Source organism: Diceros bicornis (assembly GCF_020826845.1).
Source record: "Diceros bicornis minor isolate mBicDic1 chromosome 16 unlocalized genomic scaffold, mDicBic1.mat.cur SUPER_16_unloc_1, whole genome shotgun sequence".
NCBI lineage: Eukaryota > Metazoa > Chordata > Mammalia > Perissodactyla > Rhinocerotidae > Diceros > Diceros bicornis.
This window is the reverse complement of record NW_026690870.1, coordinates 1,891,596-1,914,083: the sequence shown is the minus strand read 5'-3', so window position 1 is coordinate 1,914,083 and position 22,488 is coordinate 1,891,596. Positions and strand designations below refer to the sequence as shown.

Sequence of the window (22,488 nt, the reverse complement as noted above, 5' to 3'; positions counted from 1 at the left end):
TTTGTTAGTTAATTGGTGGAAAGTGATCACAAATTCATAACACGAGGGAACCACCAAAGGAAGAAAATGTTCAAGTCCTATAATTAAAAAAAAAAATCTATGAAATTAAGTTTTTCTTATTTCTTCTGAAGCAGTTTTTACCTTAATGTTCAAATTCTTTTGAGTTTAAGCGTAGGAGGCTTGGTACTATATTATTCTTTTTTGGAGAGGTAGAGTATGCCAAGATCAGTCTTTATACTTTCTAAATATATTTACCATATCTATTTAATAGCTTAAAAAAAATGTATTACTGTGGAGCATGGTGGTAACAGTAATTGGATGTAACTTCTTATGTGAAATGAATAATTAAATCCTTCCTCTGTAATGTCATAATTGTCTACAGAGTCCTTCAGTATCTCCTAATACGAGTTTCACTTCTGATGCCTCCCCGTCTCCGATAGGAGGAATTAAGCGAAAAGCAGAAGACAGTGACAGTGAACCTGAACCAGAGGATAACGTCAGGTGAAGCCATATTTTGGTAGCACTTTGTTAGCAAATTGCTGAAATAGATGCCGTCTAATTAATGCTATTTAGCTTAGAGCAGCAGTGCCTTCAGATGCTTGCCTGTGATCTTTTTATCCACCAGTAATTAATGTGGAGGGTTAGGATAGTCAGTAAATTCCAGTGAGATGTGTAAGCTATAGCTGTTAAACCTAAGTATCTAGATTAGTATGCATGCTGGTTTTCGTCCTCCGAGCCACTTTTCCCTCTGAGACCAGGCACTAGATCGGCTAGACATGAGGTGTTTAGCTCTATGTGATCTGAATGTTACTGTTATGAGATTAAATTTTCAAGCTGCTTAACCCAGAAAGTTCAGTTACATTTGGTTACTTGATATAGTTTGTTTTAATCATCTCAATTGAAAAGTTTCTTCTTTAAAATGAAATATGCAAAAGGCTTTCGGTTAAGAGATAAATATATTTTTAAAAACCGCGAAGTTGCATATGCACAACTATAGTTCATGACAGAGAAGATTCCCATTAACTATATACTTAAAATTTATAATAGGAAAATTGGATTCTTTAATTTATACAGAAGTTTGAGATCATTATATAATAAGATTAACAGCTTCTTGTGTGATTAAATCTGGATTTGAACCCTGGGCTCAAGTGCAAAGGGCCAACAACCTCAATAATTGTAACTCATTTAGAATTTTGCAAAATGATTTATTTTAAAGTTAAACATTAGTGGTTCACAGCTCATGCTTCTTTTATAGGACGTGGATGATGTGTTTGTATTTATGATTAGAAACTTCAGAAGTGTGATGTCTGGTTCTGTATTTTCCCAACATCTTTTGATGTCAGATTCAGAGATCTGTGGTGACTTGTGATTGAGCATCTACCTGATCTGAGTTTTTATCCTCTGCTTCTGTAACTCTTGGAGTATATTTTTTGTTTTACCATGTAGCCATCATGATCAATATCAGCTTAATAGTTAACTTGATTTTTTTAGTACTTTATTGTTTAATTTTGGTGCTGAAGATAATCAAAGTAGAATTGCTTCTATCAAGAAATGCTTGGAGTTTTTAGCATTTATTTCATTAGTAGTTTCTGTAAAATAGTGATATTCAACATTATGGATAGAAGATATTTCTCCTAATTGATGTTCTGTAAATCTTTTGCGTGGGGGCAAAGTTAAAATTGGTATGGTGTAGGGGCCGGCACGGTGGCACAGCAGTTAAGTGTGCGCACTCCGCTTCGGCGGCCTGGGGTTCGCAGGTTCAACCTCTTGTCAACCCATGCTGTGGCGGCATCCCCTGTAAAGTAAAGGAAGATGGGCATGGATGTTAGCCTAGGGCCAATCTTCCACAGCAAAAAGGGGGAGGATTGGCATTGGATGTTATCTCAGGGCTGATCGTCCTCAAAAAAAAAGTAAATAAAAAAAATTGATATGGTGTATTCTGAAACATGACTGCAATTAATTAGTAAGATCTGGCACATGGTAGAAAAGAGCCCTTAATGGAGAATCATCCTGACGTTCTTGATCGTTCTTGATTTTTTTTTAGTATTCTTTGGCATCTTTAAATCTTTCAGAGATTGAGAAATGAGTACTTAAAAAAATAAAAAAATATACTTTGAGTGAAAATGTGGTTTTTCACATTGTATTTTCAGTGATTAATGAAAATTTAGTGAATTGATGACCTCCTTCTAAGTTTTACCAGAACGTGTGTGTGTGTGTCCGTGTCCTTCACTTATGCCAACAACGCTTTGCTGAATGAGGGAGAAGGCCCAAGGATAGGGAGAGTAGGTATATACTTAATTTCTGCCTGGCTTCTAGATTATTCTTTTTTAAAAAAGTAATTTAGTTGACTTTCTTTGTGTAATTTAGATATACTTTAACAAACTGAGGAACTTGAACTATATAAAATATCTTCAGTATTTGCATCTTAAAATGTAGTTTTAGAATTGTTCTACAATCAAAAAAACATGTAAAACAGTATGAAAATCTGAGCAAACAAGTGTTGTGTATCTACTTTAATAAATGGTTATTCTCTTTTTTTTTTTTACTGTAGTTTTGTAATGATCTTTCTAGAATCAGTGTTTGAGTTTTTAACGTTTAACTATCTTTAAGTTGATAATAAATCCTGTGAAAGTGGACTTTTTAGAAATAATTAAATGAAGGTATGTTAATATTACTGTTTAACTCATTTACATTTTACCTGGATATTAAGTATAAATTGATTTGGATGATAAATTGGTAGCTAGTTACTGAAAGTGTATGAATTCAACATGAACTGGCTTTGCCTGATTTTTAGGCCTTGGGAAGCTGGTTGGAAGCAGCGGTACTACAAGAACAAATTTGACGTTGATGCAGCTGATGACAAATTCCGTTGTAAAGTTGTACAGTCTTACGTTGAAGGGCTCTGCTGGGTTCTTCGATATTATTACCAGGTACAAAATGAATATTTTCCTCTAAATCTCTAGTTAATCATTTTAAGAAAATAGTTATTTCTATAATAGTGTGTGTTGTTGAGCTGTATTCTGAAATTGAACCCAGACTCATATTTTCAAGCTTCCTATAAAGAAATTCATTACTTATTAAATAAGATTTGTTTGTAAAGCCTTTGAAGCTCCTTAGGTGTTAATATATAAACGAAGCTAATTTTTGTTATGCTAAAGAATTTCAGCATTAAATACTGTGGTTGAGAGTACTTGGTCTTTAAAATTATTAAAGTTTATTGTTTTGTTTAGTTGGAATAAAAAATAACAGAGTAACTAATACACAGTCGCTAAATGACTGAACAAAGGACAAAAGCCTGGAAAATAACTGGTAAGAATTTGAAAGGAATTTGAATGATACCATTTCCTCCATATAGTGTAGTGATGTTACATGAAGTGCATTCTCATTGGAGTAATCTGTATCTGACTTAAAGCTTTTGATAAATGAGATGTCAGATTGGTGAGAGATTAGGCGGACATATAGGGGATTGTAGCACTGATAATACCTGGTTTCGTGCTTGGGGAGTGAAGCAAATTTGATGTGACTTGGGAATAGGTGAAGTTTGTTGGAAAGTAGAAAGTAATTTAATACACTAAGTATCAATTGTAAAATATTCTCATTTCGTGTTTTACTCAGACCCTCAACATTTTTCTCCCCAAAGCTCCCAGTACCTAGTTGTATATCCTAGTTGTAAATCCTTCTGGTTCTTGTATGTGGGACACCGCCTCAGCATGGCTTGATGAGCAATGAGTAGGTCCGAGCCCAGGATTCAAACCAGCGAACCCTGGGCCGCTGAAGTGGAACGTGTGAACTTGACTGCTGTGCCACTGGGCCCGCTCTGACCCTCAGGATTTTAATTCACTAGGCGCAGAGTCAAAACTCATTTCAGGAAGGTTTCTCTTTTCTTTGAGTATAACTTACTGTTTTTTCTTTTTGATTGGTTTACTTAAATATTTTTAAAGTAAAGAGAAAGTTGTCACATGAAAATATAATAGGGAATTGTAAAATGAAACTTTTGGCTCTTTTACTCTCAGTCACTCTTCTAGTGATGTCCCTTACCCACCTGTACACTCAGTGAGTGTCAGCTGCAGTTGTTCTTCATTTTATGGGATGATAGCAGCTCTCGAGTTGGAAAGAAATGTCACCAAACACATTTTAAGGATAAAAATCTTCACCAAATTGTGTTTGTTAGTATAAAGTTTGGTATTAACTACTGATTATTAAAGATGCTTTGCAGTATTTTTTAAATCAAGGAGCCGTTGATACGCAGTAAAAGTTTAGATTTAATCCAAACATCTTTGAGGACTCATGGAAAAAAATTAATACATGGAATATGTACCAGAAGTCATATGTTTTATCAGTAGAATATTATAGGTTGATAGTTTAATTTTTTTGTCTTTACCGTGTCCATCATTAACATAGATTTGTTTTTGTTGTTGTTTTCTGTTTGTTTTTACTGATTTTAGGGCTGTGCTTCCTGGAAGTGGTATTATCCATTTCATTATGCACCATTTGCTTCAGACTTTGAAGGTGTTGTAGACATGCCTTCTGATTTTGAGAAGGGTACTAAACTGGTAAGCTTGAGTATTTAGAGCCATAACATTTGTAGAATTTTGGCTTAGATAAAAATTGTGTCTTATCTTAAACTTTTTTTCTTTCTTGCAGTTTAAACGACTGGAACAACTTATGGGAGTTTTTCCAGCTGCAAGTGGTAACTTCCTACCTCCATCGTGGCGGAAGCTCACGAGTGATCTTGTGAGTGTCTTAGTTTTTGAGTGTGTTGATAACTGGATTTTTGTCGTACATTTTGCTAGCACTAGTCACAATTGCTTTTGCATCTTATAGTTACAATAGTGAAGTCCAGAAACAAAGTAAAAGTATTTGGATTCTTCTGTATATTTTTTGCTACTTTTTTTTCCCTGCTTTCCTTGGCCATCAGTACCCTACCCAGTAAATAAAATTGATGTGTGTTTGGGAGAAATTCTTATAACAGTCATTTTGTTCTCAGCATACCTGTGAGTCATTATTTTTATTGGTTCCAGCCATGTGTGGTGGGTACCAGAGCATGAAGGCTGGTTTACCTGCAGTCACCGCTGCGTGTGTTTTGTGTCCTAGCTAGAAAGAGTGACACCCAGCTGAGAAGTAGGAATTATTAGAGTTAATAAACTCTTCACTGTCTTGGGCCCACAGTCGTCAGTTCTAAAATTCTTTTATAATAAGGCCTTTTTATTTTCATCTTTTAAAATAAAATTGTGAATTTTGTTTTTACTAGGCCCAGGATTAGTGACCTGATATCTTAATAACATTTTTTAAAAGGAATGAAACTTCATTTTCTTATCAGGCCTGATAACTTGAATGAAAGTTGTATCAAATTCTTTATAACAGAAATATGTGACTTTTGTTTTGAATCTTTGCTTTTCTCCCTGATACAGGATTCTAGTATAATTGACTTCTACCCTGAAGATTTTGCTATTGATTTAAATGGGAAGAAATATGCCCGGCAAGGTAAAATTTAGACATTATTCCTTTTTGTTAAAATAATTTTCTTCTTTTGGTAAACTGTAAGCAGACATGATTTATGGGATGAAAGAATTTCTGTAAAAGATAAGTATTTTAAAGATTATATGTGAAATTTTGATATTTGTTCATCTAACCTGGGAGTAGCAATGATTAACAGTAATTTTAATAGTAGCATTTTGATAAACAGTAAATTGAGTTGAAATAGATTAATGATTATATCTTTTGTCTCCTTTGTGATTAATTAATGGGATGTGGGACATGCTCCTTCCATCAGTAGCTCATTGACACCTTGTGAAGTTGCTGAGAGTTGTAGAAACATGAAGTGTCCATGTGGAGATTCACTTATACTCCGTGGAAACTTTTGAAACAAGTATTAGAAATTTAGTTTAAATACTTGGCATTAATCATTACTTAAAGTTTATTTATTATTTACATATCTATTTTCTCATTCCTTCTGTTCACAGTTTTTGTAAGAATGACAATATAAAATTAGTACTAAATTTAAGGTACTGTTGATCACTCACCAAATGTGTGATGATGACTGAATGTAAAACACAGTGGAGAAGTCTCTCACACAGTGAGCCAACGATTATTTCACACCTAAGCCCCTTTCAGCAAATTATTTTAACCTTTTCTTCCACCATATATTTTTCTAGGATAATAAGCAGTTTGGTAAAATCATGTTTTCACTCTTTTTCCTTTATTATTCCCTGTGATGCAGATGACCAGTAAAATGACTCAAAGAGAATTGTGGCGCAAAGGGGGGTAAATAATAATTTATAAATTGAAAATCATTATTTTTTGAGATTTTAGGGTTGACTTTTGGTTATGTAGTAACAGAAATTTCATATTACTTTAATGGAATGATAATGAGAATTGCAGCCTATTGATCGGGGTTGTGTAAGTGTTGTGGTTTGTGGTCATATTTTGTTATATATCAGTGGATTGTGGCCTTAGGTTGTTTTTGAACGTGTTTTGTGGAGGATGTTTTGATTAAACTGGAAGGAGAAGAGACATAGGAGAATGGGAGGCAGTAAAGTAATAGTATAAATACATAAATAAGTAAATATATTTATGTAAGTGTTTGTTAAATAAATCCTCGCCTAGATTTTTTAAATAAATGAGTAAATGTATAAGCGTGCAACTGACTTGCTGAGTGTGTCAGTGTGGTGTGAATCATCCAGAGGAAAAGGAAGGCGTGCACAACAGTTACAGTGTCTCCACGTCCTTGCCGAGATTTGTTATTTTCTGATTTTTGATAGTAGCCATCCTAATGGGTGTGCAGTGGTGATCACTGTGTTTTTGCTTTCCATTTTCCTAATGATTAGTGATGTTGAACCTTTTTTTCATGTGCTTATTGGCTATTTCTGTCTCTCCTTTGGAGAAATATCTGTTCAAGTCCCTTGCCCATTTTTGAATTGGGTTTTTGTTGTATTGTAGGAATACTTTATATATTCTGGACACTAATCTCTTATCAGATATATGATTTGCATGTATTTTCTCCCATTGTGTGGTTTGTCTTTTCACTTTGTTGATAGTGTCCTTTGATGCACAAAAGTTTTTAATTTTGATGAAGTCTAATTTTTGTTGGGCTGTTTGGTGGAGGTTGCCTGTGCTTTTGATGTCATATCCAAGAAATCATTGCCAAATCCAATGTCATGAAGCTTCCTCCCTGTTTTCTTCTAAGAGTTTTCTAGTTTTAGCTTACATTTAGGTCTTTGATCCATCTTGAGTTCATTTTTGTATATGGTATAACGTAAGGGTCTAATTTCATTCTTTTGTGTGTGGATGTCCATTTTCCCAGCATCATTTGTTGAAAAGACTGCCCTTACCCCATTGAATGGTCTTGGCACCCTTGTTGAAAGTCATTTGACCATGTATGTGAGGGTTTATTTTTGGGCTTTCTATTCACTTGGTCAATATGTCTGTTCTTGTGCCAGTCAGTACCGAACTGTTTTAATGACTGTATCTTTGTAGTAAGTTTTGAAATCAGGAGGTGGGAGTCCTCCAACTTTATTTTTATTTTTTAAGATTGTTTTGGCTATTTGGGGTCTCTTGAGATTCCAGATGAATTTTAGGATGGGTTTAAACTCAGACCTTTAATATTTCTATATTTTTATATGTTATATAAATATTTTTATTTATTAGACTGTAGCAAGAAGACATCTTTCTTGAGGTAAAATTTAGTACTATTAGGAGATAGTCATTTCTGCATATGTCTTTAAAACTTATCGGAAGTCATGATAATAAGTAAGTTCTTGTCTAAGTTGAGTACATCTTATTTTTTTTTTAATTTTTTTTTTAATTTATTTATTTTTCCCCCAAAGCCCCAGTAGATAGTTGTATGTCATAGTTACACATCCTTCTAGTGGCTGTATGTGGGACGCGGCCTCAGCATGGCCGGAGAAGCAGTGCGTCGGTGCGTGCTCGGGATCCAAACCCCGGGCCGCCAGTAGCAGAGCGCGCGCACTTAACCGCTAAGCCACGGGGCCGGCTCAAGTTGAGTACATCTTAAAATGATAGAAGATAAAATATATCTGGGTACTTTTTCAACATTTATTGAACATATGTTCTTGCAATGTTGTGTTTTCATAATATTTGCTTAGTATGTATTAAAGGAATATAGCATAGTCATTTCAAACAATGTATTTTCTACATAAACAGAGAATTTAAGTAATTTGATCAAAGTCACACAGTGGCAGCACTGAGATCGGAACCTGGAGAGTATGACCACTGTGTTTACCTAAGTATTACCACTGCTTGGGCTGCCTCTGTGTTGTTGAGAGGATTGAATGAGCTCATGCATGTAACGCAGTAAATCAGTGGGAAAAAAGTAGGAAAGAGTAGCTGCTGTTGTCGTGTTTACTGTCAGCTCCCTCTCAGGCAGGACCATCATCACATCTGGGTGTGAGACGTTCCTTCCCACCCTGGCCAGTCAGACTGTTGCTTAGTAACCTTATTGCTGTCATTAGCACTGCAGGTTGCTTACTGTTTGGAGTTAGATTCTGGAGTTGATATTGAAGGAAAGTCTTTCTGATGATTTGTTTAAATCCTAAATCTAGTAGGTAGAAAACAAAAGCTAGATAATGTAGTTTTGCGTGATACAGATTTTGTTAAGTGTATGACTAAATAAAACTTGACCACTGCCTAGGTTTTTTCTACGTAAGTGTTTACCGGTAATTGATAAATAGCCTTACTCAGATGATGGATGTTAATAATCCTTGAAATCACTTTTTGGACCTTCAGAATTCACACTAGAACCTAGTTTCTTTTTAACTTTCAAAAATCTATATATTCCCCTACTAGGTAGTCAAATTGAACATGTTTCCTAATTTTGAAAATATGGTAGCTAAATAATTTAAAGACAACTTTGGAAACCTTTCATTTCTCATCATTTTAAGGGGAACAGTCACAAATACAGCAGTTTTGAGTGGCAGTGGTTTCAAAATTATTTAGCTCTAGTCAGCATTTCTCGTTATTTATCTTAAAATTTTTATTTAGCCAAAATACTATTTATAATATATATAATAATTTACAGCAGAATATATATATGCTTCAATAACGTTGCATGTTTTTGTAGTAATAGATAATTGTATTCCAGTGTGATTCTTTGAAAATTATGCGTGTAGGTCCAAATAATGACCTTAATTCCAGCACACTCCAGAGGACAGTTTTCAGCCTAAAAATGAACAGCCACTATTCTACATGTCCTCCCGGAGACAAAGTTATTTAAACAAGTCTAAAAATTTTTTGTATATAAATTAATTATTAGGTTTTTTTTTAAAATAATTTTATTTATTTATTTATTTTTCCCCAAAGCCCCAGTAGATAGTTGTATGTCATAGTTGCACAGCCTTTTAGTTGCTGTATGTGGGATGCGGCCTCAGCATGGCCAGAGAAGCGGTGCGTCGGTACCCGCCCAGGATCCGAACCCGGGCCGCCAGCAGCAGAGCGTGTGCACTTAACCACTAAGCCACGGGGCCGGCCCTAATTATTAGGTTTTAAAATGTAAACAGAATACTATGCAATTTTAGAGCTGAAAGAGACGTTCCACATATTCCAGTTGAACAGACCTTCTGAGTATTTTGGTTGAATGATCTCTTTTTACAAAAGAAGAAACCAAGTCCTAGAAAGATAAAGGGATATGCTCAAGCCCTTAGGAGATTACTGGCTTGCCCGAAGGCATCCTAGTAAATAAGTAAGGTGAGAACATAGACCGGTGTCCAGGTGGCCACTTGTTCATTTAATTTAAAAATTTTGTCATCACAGAGTAAAGATTCAGCAAACGTGGTTTTCCATATGAACCCTTTTAAAGATGGAAAACAAATAGAATTTTTTCTTCTACCACCACGGGGAAGTATTTCTATCTGAAATTTGGCTAAATAGAGTTCAGTTCCAAAATGTTTTTATATCAGCAGGGAAATTCTACTAGAAATGTTTATATGGACCAACGGTAGTTGCAATTTAGGTGATCCTAATAGCTGGGCCGCTTGGTGTGCATTTGTCTCCCCCGGTGTTGCTCTGTTGCCGTTCGTGGATGAGCGAAGGCTGCGAGCTGCCCTAGAAGAGGTATACCCAGACCTCACTCCAGAAGAGAGTAAGGATCATACTTCCACTTGGTCGACATTGAGTCTGTGTAATAGAGACTTTACATTTCCTAGTAAAATTAGACCTTTTTTTTTCATTTGTCAAATTTCCCATAAAGGGGGCATAAATCATTGATTTGACTTCTTTATGACAAAAGTTAACTTTGCTTCTTAAAATTTATTATCCATAAGTTGCATAGTAATTAAATACAATTTTTTAACTTACAAGTGTTTGTTAAATTTATTAAAAAGCAATACTTCAAGAATATCTTCTGACTTTTTGATTCTTTTTTTTTTGTTTTTGTTTTTTTTTTTGGTGAGGAAGATTTAACCCTGAGCTAACATCTGTTGCCAGTCCTCCTCTTTTTGCTGAGCACGATTGGCCCTGGGCTAACATTTGTGCCCATCTCCCTCTACTTTATACGTGGGACACCTGCCACCGCATGGCTTGATAAGTGGTGCATAGGTCTGTGCCCAGGATCCGAAACTGTGAAACCCTGGGCCACCAAAGTGGAGTGTGCTAATTTAACCACTACAGCACCCGGCAGGCCCAAGACTTTGATTCTTGTATAATATGCATACACAAAAGTATTTTTGCATGTTGGGAGGGTATTATTAATTTCCTCCATCTCCCTTCTTCCCTTCATCCCCACCAAATAACAATAACTTTGCTTGAAAGGTTAGGTTGAAACAAAAGCATTTGCCCTCATATTGCTAACTTGAAATGTTATTTTACACAAAAGGTGGCATTTTGTCGTTAATAGTGACAGTTAAAGTATTGGGAAATTGTAAAGCTGGGCTTTGTTGGAAAATTTATTTAATACTAGTATAATAAACCTATTATGAACCATCCATAGAATAATCTTTGTTATTAGATGATGCAATTTATTTGTATTTCCTCAGAGAATGTCTATATGTTTCTTATAGTAAGAAATTAAGTTCTGTATAAATAAGAAAACTTTGTCCCTTATCTTGCAAGACTGTATTCAGGTATCTTTTAGGGATAATTTTTTCTGATAGTCATTGATCTTCGAAACTTTATTGTCAAAGCTTTGTTTCTTCTACAGAGATGCATCACACGTTTAGGTCTATTATTTTTTGTAAACTTTATAATTAAGTTTTTAAAATTTAGGTGCTTCCTATTTTACTCTCATAAAAGTTGCTTTTGTAGGTATAATTGTTAGATCTTTATTCTTTTCTTACTTTCCCCCAGCTAGAACAAATAGTCTTGGAGGCGATGTCTTATTTGTGGGGAAACATCACCCATTGCACGACTTCATTTTAGAGCTGTATCAGACAGGTTCCACAGAGGTATGGTCTTTTTTGCCATCATTAAGTGTTTTCAGTTAGTATAAATATTTGGTTAATTAATTGAGAATGCATTTAAAAATTTTTGGTAAAGTAGAAAAAAAAATTTACCATTTTAACTGTTTTTAAGTATATAAAATTCTGTGGCATTAAGTCCATTCACGATGTTGTGCAACCATCACCACTATCCATTTCCAGATCTTTTTCATCTTCCCATGTAGAATCTGTATACCCATTAAACAATAGTAAACAATACTTCTCCATTCTCTGCTCCTCCCAGCCTCTAGTAATCTCTCTTCTATTTGCTCTATGAATTTGCCTCTTCTTGGTACCTCATATAAGTAGAATCATGCAATATTTGTCCTCTTGTGTCTGGCTTATTTCACTTAGCATAATGTATTCAGGGTACATCCATGTTGTAGCATGTGTCAGAATTTCATTCCTTTTATGGCTGAATAATACTCCATTTTGTGTACATACGCCATTTTGTTCATCCATTCATCTGTTGATGAGAACTTGGGTTGTTTCCACTTTCTGGCTATTAAGAATAATGCTACTGTAAACATCGGTGTCCAAGTATATGTTTGAGTCCCTGATTTCCATTCTTTTGGATATAGAATCAGGAATGCATTTTTCCACAGCCAGTGGGTGTACCACCTGAACTATGTCATGGGATTCAAGGAAAGTTTTCTTTGGATGAAGAAGCCATTCTTCCAGATCAGTAAGCATTCATTTGTGTATAATTGGGTCAACTAGGAGGAAGTTTAGTTAGCATCTTTTTCCTTGTTGCCTAAATGTTTTATTTTCTAGTAATAGTGAGGAAACAAAATAACAACAACAGAAATCTGCTGGGCTAAAAAGGACTTGGTATCAAAGCCCAGCTCTTCAGCATAGTAGCTCTGTCAGAGCTGTGACATGTCTGAGCTGTGACATGTCTGACAGAGCTACTATGTCAAAGAGCTGGGCTTTGATGCCAAGTGCAGGGAGCCCTGGAGGTCCCTAGGGAGATCCATAATAATACTAACATGTTATGATCTTATTTCCTTTTGTTGCTCTCTTTCTTTCTTGAGTGTACAGTGGAGTTTTCCAGAGGCTAAATGTAATGTGATATCTCAAGGGACTGAATCAGAAGCAGATAAGAGAATCCATCTCTTAAGATAGATATCAAGCCAGATATTAAAAAAATTTTCAAAAATGTAAAATAATGACATTTATTTTTGTTTTACCTTGTAAAATAGTTTTTCATAAAAAAACATTATGTTGAGTAAATATCTGTGTATGTTGTGTAATCTATTACTGTTATCTTTAAATTAGTATTTTTAAAAGATTTTCAGATTTCTTAATTAATTTCTTAATTTTCAATTAAAATTAACCTTAATTTTTAATAGGTAAATACTGATTGACATAACCAACATAAACAAAAGCTCTTTGAGGTCCTCAGTTTTTAAGAGTGTAAGGGGGTTCTGAGATCAGAGTTTGAGAACTGCTGCTCAAGGGTATATATCGAGGAATAGAATTTTGCTAATGAAAGATGTATCTTCATCTTTTCTGGATAATGTCGGGTGGTTTTCCAAAGTGATTACACTATTTTATAATTTCAGTGACTGTTTGTGAGACATCTTGTTGCTGTACATTCTTGCAAACCCTTGAAATTGTCACTACCTTAGTTTTTGTCAATCTAGTGGATGCCTGTTGGCACCTTGTGGTTTACAGTTGTGTTTCTCTGATTCCTAATGAAATTGAATACCATGTGGTATATTTATTAACCGCTTGGTTTTCCTCATTTATGAAGTACCTATTCTCTTTTTCTATTCACTTGTCTGTTCCCCCAACCCCTCCTCATGGTTTGTTGGTATTCTTTACAAATTCTCGTATAAGCCCTTTGCCCATAATAGTTTTCTGTTAATGAGCTTACAAACAAGGAAGATGGGGTCCTTTTTTAAAGATATAAATGATCATATTTTGTTGGTGCATTTTAATGATTTCTCTTTCTTAAAGCAACATCTTACTTCCGCTTAGCAAAAAGGTTACAATTTACGAAGAGATAATTCTTCTCTTCTTTCTCTTTAGAATAGTGTGTTCTCCTGTTCCCATGTTACGGGATCTGACACAGAATGCTGCAGTCAGGTCATTTTTCCAAAATACGTGACATTCGCCCAAAACACAGCTCTGAGCTTGCAAATAAGTTTAAGATGACCTCCGATTCACGAGGAAATGGCAGCTATTATTCCACCAGTGCTTTGAGATTGGAGAGTCCCTGTATTGCAGACCTCAGAGCAGAGCCTCTTGACTTTAAATTATGTGTATTGTTAAGGTTACTGATTTAACAAGCTTGTTTCTCAGCTTTCTGGTTTCCCCTGACAACTTCCAATTCTTCCGGGATTAGGAAAGTGGGAGGTAGGAAGTAGGAGTTCCTAGGGATAGTTTGCTATATAGGAGCAAACAGACCTCTACACCCCAGAGGCCCACACAGCGTCACTGTATTATAACAGGTTGTTTTAATTATGTTATAGTTGTGGCCCTGCAGAGTTGAAAAAGCAGACTGTTATATACTTGTTCTTGGTTAAGTTGAGATAGAATGAGTTTGTGGAAATTTTTATCAATAATTATTATAAACTTAAAGGGCTAATTTCTGCTATCTGAATAACTTATTTATAGTTCATTTCTTCAATGGTAATAGCATTTTCTATTGAGCAAAAATCATGTAAAATGTAATATGACTTTAGAATAAAAATCAACAAACTTACCTACTCATTTGTGTAATTATTGTATATAATTACTAATCTTGATGGCAGGGTTTATGTTGTCATTTTCGTCAATCTTTAGGCAAGACTAAGGCAAACACATTCTAGTAATTCAAGTGTTTCATAGAAGCCTGCTTGGGAAGGCTATTCCTGAATCCTCCTTTCCCGCTCATTGTTGCTTTCACTCTCAAGAAATAGGTTAGATTCTACTTAGATTTCTCATTGTGAAGTACAGGCATATTTATTTTCCTGTCTTGAATGGATTTAGATAGCAACTGCGATTCTAGAAAGTCTTTTATTTCAGGAAAACTGTGGGGAATTTGGAACATCTTCCTAGATGAGTTGCTTTTGTTTATCTTCACACACAGTTTTGTTTATCTTGACCCACAATTTGTCCTGACTCTTTGTGTTTGGGCTCTTTTGTTGAGGGTGGAGTTCAGAATTGTAAGCTGTGCTCCTGCACGCGTCACGAACAGTCTGGCTCTGACAGGTCCAGTGTGGACGCTGCCTATTAATGCTTGGGGTCTGCGGCTGGCAGTGGTGCTGCGGCCCAGTGAATCCCACTGGTTCCCTCTTTGGATTGTCACTTGTTTGCTTGTGCTCCTCAATTTTTCTGCATGTTTTCGAGGGCCTTCCTCCCCAGCCCTTTGGAAATGGTTAATTCTACTTAACTTTCTAATTAGTTAGAGAGACTTGCCCAAGGGAAGAGTTACAAAATTGACAGATCCTGGAGTTTTTGTTTGTATGATGTTACTGTTGTTGGTTTTTTTCCTGAGCCTGAAGGGGCCTGTGGTATTATTTGGCGTCCACTGTGTTCACAAGATTGTTAACTTTATAAAACAAATCCCAGATCTAGGTGCATATTTAGGTCTATATTGAAAATAACTTCATAATAAAATTGATCTGAGTTAATTTCCGAGATTTGTGAAAGACCAAAGTTAACTTTGACTTTATGAGGGATTTTCAGGGTTTTCTCTGAGGGGTAATGTTGAGGCTGAGATCCAGTTTACTGCAGTTTTTTGTGTGTTTGTTTCGAGGCTTGTACATCCCAGTGTTGTGTCTGAGACTGCAGCCTCCAGTGCCAATGGCCAGTTATTTCTCTCTATTTTGACTCCTGGCATTTTTTTCCCTTCTCTGTTTGCATATGGTATTCCATTCCATATTTGAGAAGTTGTTTCCTCAGGTTGAATTTAGATGGGTTCTTCCCATTACATTAAGTCTTACCTGTAGTGTTGAGAAAGTATATTATAGACGTTATTGAAGTGTCTTAAGTTCACAGAAGGATCCTTAGAGCATACAGTCGGCTGTAAGCTAGGAGATCTTTTTTTCTCTAATTCTGATTCCATAAATCATTCAATGTGTTAGTAACTCCACTTTGAATAGAACTGAGCTATCTCCCTTACTTTTCCTCATCTTGCTCTTCACCATTGTAATTTGCTTAGACATAATATTTTTAGAATAATTCTTTGTTAACTTTTAATATATAAAACCTGCATATGATTTTAAAATTACAGAAGAGTTATCTTCCCAGTGCAGCAAGCACAATTTTCTGTTCCTCTGGAGGAGTACACACACGCGCACACACACACACCCCTTTGTTCTACCTCAAACTCAGTGCTCCAGACTGACGTCTTTGTCCTATGCCCGTCACCAGTTCTCCTTGCCAGTCTCTCCTTTGTGTCCCTGGGCCTCCTGTTTCCCCAGTTGCCCAGACTTGGGAGCCCATTATATGCTTTGGCTTCTCACTCTACATTACTCCCTTTATCTACACCACTGTTGTGGAATATTTTTTTCTTTCAAATTATTTTTCATATGTGGCTGTTCCCAGTGAGCCTGTTTTGTATTTTCTTCTCCTGAATTACTGTTGTGATCTCGCAGCTGCTTTATTTGATTCCACCTTCCCCCTGAATCTATTGGCTTATCTTTCTTAAACACTACTGGCCCTCAGAAATCTTTGGTTGCTCTGTAGTGCTGCTGGAATTACGCTCGTTTGCTTTTTCAAGGAAGGCCTTTTATAATTTGGCAGAGCCCTAGCTCTGTGTCTGAATCCCCACAGTTCTTCAAGGACGCTTGTTCCTTGCTACCCAGGTGGGTCCCTTCGGTATCCCATTGACCTCTATGCCTTCCTCCCATTGTTTGGAATGTTCTTCCCCTTTGTAGCCTTCATTGCTTTTCTTATCTTCTAAAAGGTAATCTATAATTTGTGTCATCTTTATATTTGTTATTTTCGTCAGTAGCATTGTTAGGTTTTTCTTTTTCTCTCATCGCACCTAGCATAGTTTTAAATCCATGTAAAAGCTCATTTGTTCATAGTGTTGGAACCAGTGTTTGCTAAAGTCTTCTAAGAGCCTAAACTTATTTCTTCAGGGGAGTATTTTCAAACTTTCTGTATTCACCTTTGGATGAATCAGGCAAAGGATAGAATGTTTCATCTCTTCAAGGAGATTTTTAAAAAATGTAATGTGTGTCAAGATAGATTTTTTTTTTTTTTTTTTTTGTGAGGAGGACCAGCCCTGAGCTAACATCCAATGCCAATCCTCCTCTTTTTTGCTGAGGAAGACTGGCCCTGGGCTAACATCCATACCCATCTTCCTCCACTTTATATGGGACGCCGCCACAGCATGGCTTGCCAAGCGGTGAGTCGGTGTGCACCCGGGATCCGAACCGGCGAACCCCGGGCCGCCGCAGCGGAACGTGCGCACTTAACCGCTTGCGCCACCGGGCTGGCCCCTGAAGATAGATTTTTTAATATAACTGTTACTGCAGTGTTTGTCAGGCTCATGGTTGCCGAGCAGATGACTGAGAACCAGACGCCTGCAGGAGGCGGAGCACATGCAGCCAGGAGCAGACTCGATGGTTGAAAACACTTGGGAGAGTTTAACTTTCACCGCATGTAATACTTCATAGGACGCTGCACTGGTTAACCTCTTCTGATAAAATGTCAAAAAATACATCTTAAGTCCTATAAAACTCTTTAAGTGTTTTAAAATATCAAGTCTATGAATTGTGACATCTTCCCTGCCAGAACAGTTTGCCTTGGTGTTGCTGATGTAGCTTTAATCGTGGAATGTATCTGGGAAAGGTAGAGTAAAAGTGAAACTTGATATTTGGAATTTTCTGCTTTCTTTGTGAAGTGTGCTAGTACTCTCAAACAATAATGATACTTAAAATAGCATTTCTAAGGTTAATTCTTAAAGTGAATTGAGTCAGAAAAAGGTGTCGTACATTCTCTTCCTTTTCTATTGAGACTTGCTACAGTATTTTCTTACTAATAGTGTTTTAAGTGCTACTTGTGATACAAATAAAAGCACTGTTCAGTTTCCTTATTTTCAACTATGCTTAAGTTTTAAATTTTTATTTATTTTGTCCTGGGTGTGTTTATGAAGACAGACTCCTTTTAGGTTGAGCCAGCAACTGATCAAAGAAGAATCAGTAAATATATATGCACTGTTCAGTACTGCCTCGGATAAATGTAAGATGCTTAAGGGATACTAAAACGTATGCAGTATGTTTCCCATAAAAATAATTCATAATTAGAGATGCATTCAGTGTTCAACTACGGTGGCCACACGAGGTTCATGATGGACAGGAATGTGGTTGGATGATGTCTGGTAGGTAGTCGCCTGAGGATTCAGTAAGGTATCATGAAAAATTCTGGGAATAAGTGGAGTGAGGCTGGGTTATGAAGGACCTGGATAGATTGTCATAGGCAGTTTGACTTGATGTAAACTTGGTTTAGACCATTTGTTGGTTATTGAATTTGAACAGCACAGGGAAATTTTAAGAAAATTCTGAATGCAAAATATATTAGAATTGCAGCGAGAACTAAGGTAGAGATTAGCTAGAGCGCACAAGAATGGAGACAAGCAATCCCAAATATAATTAAAGGCTCTGAATAGAATAGAATAGAATGTTTATCAACATAGTTAGATAGAAATAGGAATCCACAGATTTTTGCTAATTCAGAGGAGAACCTCAGACTGGGAAGAATGTTTAGAGTAATGATGAGGACTTCAAGTGCTTCTAAAGACTGTCACATAACACTATATATTTAACAGTGTACATGAGAATAAAAACAACACAAAAATTCTCATTTATCAGAAAAAATAATTTTAAGTTTTAAAACATTTAGAAAGCATTATGTATTCAGAATGCTGATGCCATTCTCATGAGTGGATAGGATTTAAGATGAGGCACCTTTCTTGACATCAGTGAATTGGCCTCCTAACACTGTAACTAATCTAGAGAAATTTATTTAATTTCTGTTTATATGGAGACAGGAGTTTTCTTTCTCTGAATTTCAATAGGATGACATTTTCAACCACTACTCGGGCTGCTTTTTCATGTATAAAATGTGTGTGAGAGGTGGGGTTGAATGAGAGTTTAGATAACCTCTACTACTCGATAACACCCCAGAAATTAATGATTCCATCTATATGATAGTGTACATTTGAGTGGTAATTCAGGGAACTCACCTGCTTGCACTTTAAATGCCAAACCATTTCCTCCTGACTCTCTGATATATATATATATATATTTGTGTGTGTGTGAGGAAGATCAGCCCTGAGCTAACATCCATGCTAATCCTCCTCTTTTTGCTGAGGAAGACCGGTTCTGAGCTAACATCTACGGCCAATCCTCCTCCTTTTTTTTTCCCCCCAAAGCCCCAGTAGATAGTTGTACATCATAGTTGCACATCCCTCTAGTTGCTGTATGTGGGATGTGGCCTCAGCATGGCCTGCGAAGCAGTGCGTCGGTGCGCGCCCAGATCTGAACCCGGCCGCCTGTAGCAGAGCCCGCGCACTTAACCGCTAAGCCACAGGCCGGCCCCTGACAGTCTGATATTGATGATAGGAGGAAAAGCCCAAGAAGATGAGTAAGTTGCTTCGTGTCGTGAATACAGTGATTTAGGGATGCAGCAAAATTTAGTTGAATGAGAACATCTTCCAGAAGTAGGCAAATCTGATACTTACCTAATTCACTGACCAAGAACTAATCACAACTGCTTTGAGTCTCGGTTTCCTCACCTGTTAAGTGGGGACACAGGAATAAGCCCTGCTTCAAAGGCGGATACTGAGTGTCAAATGGAATATTATATACAAAGTGTTTAGCAGGGAGCCTGGACATAGGAAACGGCAAGTGAGAACTGCTGGCACCACTGCTGTTAATATTATGGATGTCAATATTAATAATTATAATGATGATTGTCTTAAATAGTTTTCTGTTGTTGTCTCTTGATTTCCCATGGAGAGAGGTGTACACGCATTTCCCCATCAGCAGGAGTTCAGCACCCCACTCACTGTGTAGGTGTGCCATATCCAGGGGTTTGAGCCCTGCAGACACAGCCACAATCATAGCTGGGATCCCATAGCCAAAAGGATACAGAAGCCTCTTCTTGAGTCTTTTTGTGCTGGTGTAGTTGGCCACTTTGAGGTTCCTAATGGTGAGGAGGAGCTGCTGTCCTTCCAGGAGCATCCAGGTGAAGGAGGCCAAGTCGAGCTAGTGCAACACCCTTGCGATGATGGAGCACAGCACCTGGAGGGGAGGGGAGAGTCACTGGAGTGCTTGATGGGCACAAAGAGCACACCACCTGCTACTCCTCAGGGCTGTCTCTGGACACATTTAGTGGGAGAAGTTTGCTTAGCCTTCTTTGAATGTCCTTCTTTTGTTTAGATTTGTTGGCAAATAAATCTAGGATGTAATTTTATTCCCACTGTAGCATCACATTTGAACTGCTGAAGAGAGATATAAACTTAGAAACAGTAAATTTACAAATAAATTTCACAATTTATGTTTGTAACTATAAAATATTGACACAGGACAAGGAAAGTATTCAATGTGTTAGAGGTTTAAGAACTAAAATAATCCCCGTTGTCTGCCTCCTTAGGTGGGCTGTCATTGAGTCTGAAGTCGTCTTCTAGAAAGACGTGATTCCTGCCCCAACTACAAAGGTTTACAAAAACCAACTCTTCTGGAAAACTTGTGGCCAGCTAATCCCCCTGTGTGTCTCATTCCTATCACACTTGATCATTGTTTGAAATGTTTCATTTATTATTTTCCATGCTCTCATTCCCACATGACTCCATGTTTCCTCAGCCCAGGCCCAACCACTTTGTACCTCACTTCCCTCAAACCTGTTCCCCTGGCCCTGTGAATTTCCTGCCACATCTTTACTGAACTCTCCTCCAGCTCCTTGATTTCCCTCAAATCTGATTCTCCTTTGGAGATGCTACTTCCCCTGCATATATCTTAAATAGATATCTCTTCCATGTAGACTATGCGCCTTAGGGTCTAAAAGTGGGTCAGTTCTCTTTTTACTCATTAACACACTTTCCTGTCTATTATTCCTACACAGAAAATCCTGCCATCCAGCTCCAGCTGTGTCATCCTTCACCCTTTCTTATCCTTGGCACTTCCTAATTACTTAGTGACTCCTGTTATGCTTTTACAATTTGAGTGCCTGCCCAGTTTCTGCCATTGTCCTGGATAAATTCAGTATCCAATGCCTTGGCTTCTAAATTTCTTGACCCTTACCTACAATGATCTACATTTCACTTTGAACACCTATTTCCGTGGCCACACCATACTCCTTGCCATTAAATTCAGACATTCTTCTTTCTAAACTTGTCCTTCCAGGTTTTTAAACGTGCAGTGACACCAAACATCCTTGTTCTTAAACTTTGCCAAGACATCGGGCTTGATCCTTGTGCTTTCTCCACACTAGTCTATTCCTTCTTTTGTTCATCTCCTTCCCTGTCTATCCTAGACCTCAACTTATACTGCTTCAGCCAGTCTTTGCAATTATATTCAACTCCCTTTTTTTTTTTTTAATTTTTTGTTTATTGCAGTAACATTGGTTTATAACATTGTAAAAATTTCAGGTGTACATCATTGTACTTCTATTTCTGCATAGATTACATCATGTTCACCACCAAAATACTAATTACAACCCATCACCACACACATGTACCGAATTATCCCTTTCACCCTCCTCCCTTCCCCCTTCCCCTCTGGTAACCACCAATCCAATCTCTGTCCCTATGTGTTTGTTTATTGTTGTTATTATCTACTACTTAATGAAGGAAATCGTACGGTATTTGACCTTCTCCCTCTGACTTATTTCACTTTGCATTATACCCTCAATGTCCATCCACGTTGTCACAAATGGCTGGATTTCATCGTTTCTTATGGCTGAGTAGTATTCCATTGTGTATATATACCACATCTTCTTTATCCATTCGTCCCTTGATGGGCACTACAATGAGATATCACCTCACGCCCATCAGAATGGCTATAATAAACAAGACAGGAAACAACATGTGTTGGAGAGGATGTGGAGAGAAGGGAACTCTCATACACTGCTGGTGGGAGTGCAAACTGGTGCAGCCGCTATGGAAAACAGTATGGAGATTCCTCAAAAAATCAAGGATAGAACTACCATATGATCCAGCTATTCCACTGTTGGGTATTTATCCAAAGAACTTGAAAACACCAATTTGTAAAAGTACATGCACCCCTGTGTTCATTGCAACTCCCTTGCTTTTTAATTCTTTTATGAAACTCAATTGGTAAAACTCTATTACCAGATAAGCCTAACTTTCTGCCTCCTTTATTCCGATTAAGATACTGCCTAAGAACTAAAATAATGTATTTTATGGTCTCTGACTAAAATATGTTAACGCTGTGTAGAAATTCTTCTACATTTCCTTTTTCTTTTCTGTTTTTTGTTTGTTTGTTTGTTTATTGTGGTAACATTGGTTTATAACATTGTATAAATTTCAGGTGTACCTCATTATACTTCTATTTCTGCATGCATTCCATCATGTTCACATGTTCACCACCCAAATACTAATTACAATCCATCACCACAGACATGTGCCTAATTATCCCTTTCGCCCTCCTCCCTGCGCCTTTCCCCTCTGGTAACCACCAATCCAATCCCTGTCTGTATGTGTTTGTTGTTGTTATTGTCTACTACTTAATGAGTGAGATCATACGGTATTTGACCTTCTGCCTCTGACTGATTTCACTTTGCATAATACCCTCAATGTCCATCCATGCTGTCATAAATGGCTGGATTTCTTCATTTCTTATGGCTGAGTAGTATTCCAGTGTGTATATATACGACATCTTCTTTATCCGTTTGTCCCTTGATGGGCACTTAGGTTGCTTCCCAGTCTTAGCTATTGTAAACAACGCTGCAATGAACACAGCAGTGCATGTATCATTACGCATTGGTGTTTTCACGTTCTTTGGATAAATACCCAGCAGTGGAATAGCTGGATCATATGGTAGTTCTATCCTTAATATTTTGAGAAATCTCCATACTGTTTTACATAGTGGCTGCACCA

At 36.9% G+C, this 22,488-nt stretch overlaps 1 long non-coding RNA gene across 1 annotated transcript; it reads left to right on the top strand.

Annotated features, from left to right (window-relative positions):
- Positions 1-9,993: 9,993 nt before the first annotated feature.
- On the top strand, positions 9,994-13,923 carry LOC131401796 (uncharacterized). Its single transcript, XR_009217970.1, has 4 exons — positions 9,994-10,096; positions 11,299-11,396; positions 12,035-12,114; positions 13,464-13,923. It is a non-coding gene; the product is annotated as an uncharacterized LOC131401796 (long non-coding RNA).
- Positions 13,924-22,488: the final 8,565 nt, after the last annotated feature.